We start from the raw sequence: 3,568 nt of genomic DNA, 5'->3' as shown, positions 1-3,568 counted from the left end.
TATTCTTTTCCTACCCCCCAAACCCCTAGTGGGAGGTTTCAATGTAATGGCTAATTAAATATGGAAAACTCTTGAAAGCCTCTTCTCTCTTTCTTTCTCTCTATCTCTCTCTCCCTTCCTCCCTCTCTCTCCCTATCTGTTCCTGTGCATTTTGTCCAGTTTTGAAACCAGAGGACATCATTCTGAAATCAGCACTTTCGGGAGAGTAGAGACAGACCTCTGAGGTGGCTCAGAGTCATTTAAAAATTATCATTAATAAGTAAGGGTGACTCTCCACAAACCCCCATAGGCAGGGAGATCAGGTGGAGTGGGTTGTGATTCATTCTTCCTCACACCAGAAACCAGGCTCCCGGTGGGGTAGGACACAGCCCTGACTTCTCCAGAGCCACTGACAGAGACTTTCAGGCAGGTCGGATGAGCTAGTTCATCCTGCCGTCTTCTCAAGACCGCTGGGACTTACTGTAAAGGGCGCAGCTCAGGAAGGGAACACCTCATCAAATCTGGGAATTCAAGAAAGAGGCATCAAAGCCAGAATTCACTGCACACTTCACCCATCTTCCACAGAATTCTTTCCGTAAGTATCTCAGAGGTTCAAAACATAGGTCCCGGATGTTTGGCCACATGTTTAGGCCTCATACATCATCGACTTGTTTCACAAGCAAGGACACTTGATCACTTGATCACTGAGGAGTCGAGTGCTCTACCCAAAGTCACAGAGCTAATGCCTATCAGACTGGAACCCCAGGCTTCCTGCTTTGAGTCAGGACTCCTTCAACTGTACTTGGTAATATTAGGAGTAGGAATCTGCAAACCCTTTTTTTTTTTAAAGATTTTATTTATTTATTTGACTGACAGACATCACAAGTAGGCAGAGAGAATGGAGGAAGCAGACTCCCTCTGGGCAGAGAGCCCAATGTGGGGCTCAATCCCAGGACCCTGGGATCATGACTCAAGCTGAAGGCAGAGGCTTTAACCCACTGAGCCACCCAGGCACCCCTGCAAGTTCTTTCTATAAAGGACCAGAAACTACTTTAAGCTTTGCAGCTAGTGCAACTACTCAACTTTGCCTTTATAGCTTGAAAGGAGTCATAGACAATGTGTGAAAACATGGACGGGGCGCCAATAAAACTTTATTTATAATAACAGGAGGCTGATTGGATTTGGCCCACTATCATCAGTTTGCTGACCTCTGAACAAGAATATTGATTATTTATCAATCCCTTACAATGCTCCAGAGCCTATGCCAAGCACTTTGCAGGAATTCTCTCAATTAATTCTCAACAGTCCTATGCAATTAGTGTCATTCCCATAGTTCCACTAATGTGAAAAGTGGGGCTCAGAATGACAGATAACTAGCTGAAAGCCCAGAAACTGTAACTGGCAGAACTAAAAGGCTATCTTAGGTCTTAACTTCAAAGTCTTAACTAATCATCAATAGATGATAGTATCTCCCAGATGCATTAAAAACTTTGGTTTCCAATGATGAATGAAACTCCTTTGAAGACTGCTCCCATCTAGAGATACTGAGAGAGTGATTAACCATCCCAGTTTGCCTGGGACTGAGGGGTTTCACAGGATGCAGGACTTTCCGTGGTAAAACTGGGATACCCTCAAACAAATCAATATGGTTGGTCACCCAACATCAGGCATTTTGATGGCACATTTGTGGCCTATTCAACTGAAGAAAAGAAACATTTGTGGCTACATGAGGCAGGATTTGAACTAAGGCCCTTTGCCCTGAGTAGAGCAGAATGCCAGAGAACAAAGTCATATAAAGACCAAGGGAAGAGGGTTTCTGGGAAGAGAAGGATAACCGGATGAGTAATTTCTCTCAAGAAGCCATGAGGAAGTCCTAGTTATGATTCCTGGTTGACCTCAACCATTCTTCCTATTTCTCTTTTCTTAGACTTACTCATTCTTCCAGGGTCCTTAGAGGACTTGCACCGAGAGTCTACACACTCCTATATGCACACTAATCAAATAGGGAGGGAGAAATCACTGGAGAAGTGGTCCTGGTGGAGGGCCAGTGGGGGCTTTGTGTATCTGAAACACACTTGTGTCCCTTGCCTACTTTTCAAGATGTCCCCATCCAGTCTGCTTCCACTGAGACTCTTTTTCCCTTTCCCCTTTCCTATGCTCCCATATCACTCTGTACATCTCTTCCATAAACTGTAAATTATATACTCTCCTGAGTGTACAATGATCAGTTTGGCGTGTCTTTCTCCCTGATTTTTGAGATAGATGTTTGAGCTAAGTGTTGGCCACTCCTGCTCAGCACTATATCTTAAATACCTAGAAAATATGTCAAAAAGAAGGTCTCAGTAAGTCTGCACTGAAAAGGAAACATTTAGCCCAAAAGGGAAAGAATGAGAAGAACATTCCCATTAGACTTTTAGGGCACCATGAATGTTCCATACATGTTTTATTTTGTTTCCAATAAATGGATACAAACGATCACCAAGTAGGATGCTGAGCATACAGTGGGCACACTTTCAAGGTCCTCCCCAGAGACTGGTCCAGTACATTTTAGTCTTTCCGAACTCTTAAGACCATTCCTTAGGACAAAGGGTAAGAAAAAGAAAAAAGTGTCCAGACAAAAAGGAAGAAGTAAAACTATCTCTATTCACAAATGATGTGATCTTGAATATTAAAAAATCTAAAGAAATCCACTAAAAAATAGTATTAAAACTATTAAACTAGGTCAGCAAGATTGCAGGATACAAGGTCAAAAATGCAAAAAATCAATTGTATTTCTACCCACTTGCAATGAATAATCAAAAGCCAAATTAAGAAAACAAATCAGGGACAGAATAGCCAATGGCCTGCAGAGCAACATGCCTAGGTTTCATTGTGACTACTGCAACACATACTTCACCCATGACACTCCAGCTGTGAGAAAGATACACTGTAGTAGTTGGAAACACAAAAAGAATGTGAAAGACTGCTATCAGAAATGCATGGAAGAGCAGGCTCAGAGCCTGATCAATAAAACAACCACTGCACTTCAGCAAGGATAGATAACTCCTACGGCATTCTTTGTTCCTCCTCCTCCAGAGGCAATGATCCCACCTCCCCACCAGTCTCCAGATCCTCATTGCCTTGGTATGATGCCAACGCCCCATATGGAGGGCCCTCCCATGATGCCAGTGATGGGCCCTCCTCCTCCTGGGATGATGCCACTGGCACCTGCTCCTGGAATGAGGCCACCTATAGACAGTCACATGCCAATGATGCCTGTACCCCCAGTGGATGAGACTTCTTGCTTGTCCCTTGATGGTGCCCAATCAGCCAGGAATGACTCGACCAGACAGATAAAGAGAGAGGGAGCTTCTTTATATCCATTTTATATTACTTGTTGTACTTCACCAGGAGATCATGGTCCTGTGACTCTGGGTGTTTTCTAACAAGATAACCAGGAAGACTTGCTCCCCCTTCTTATCAAAGAGAGAATAGTTTTTGCAGGGGAGTAGTGGGACCAAAAAAAAAAAGCAATTTTCATTTCTATTGTGAAATGTGAAATTAAAATTGTCATCTGTTTTAGTTACCAAAAAAAAAAGAAAAAAGAAAA

The 3,568-nt window shown here is 43.0% G+C and overlaps 1 pseudogene; it reads left to right on the top strand.

Moving 5' to 3' along the window:
- Positions 1–2,834: 2,834 nt before the first annotated feature.
- LOC101677820 lies at positions 2,835–3,315 on the top strand (annotated as a pseudogene).
- The last annotated feature ends 253 nt before the right edge of the window (positions 3,316–3,568 follow it).

Source organism: Mustela putorius, unplaced genomic scaffold, assembly GCF_011764305.1.
Source record: "Mustela putorius furo isolate JIRA1106 unplaced genomic scaffold, ASM1176430v1.1 tig00000281_pilon_pilon_pilon, whole genome shotgun sequence".
Lineage (NCBI taxonomy): Eukaryota > Metazoa > Chordata > Mammalia > Carnivora > Mustelidae > Mustela > Mustela putorius.
The sequence above is the reverse complement of the archived record's forward strand: the minus strand, read 5'-3'. Positions and strand labels throughout refer to the sequence as shown.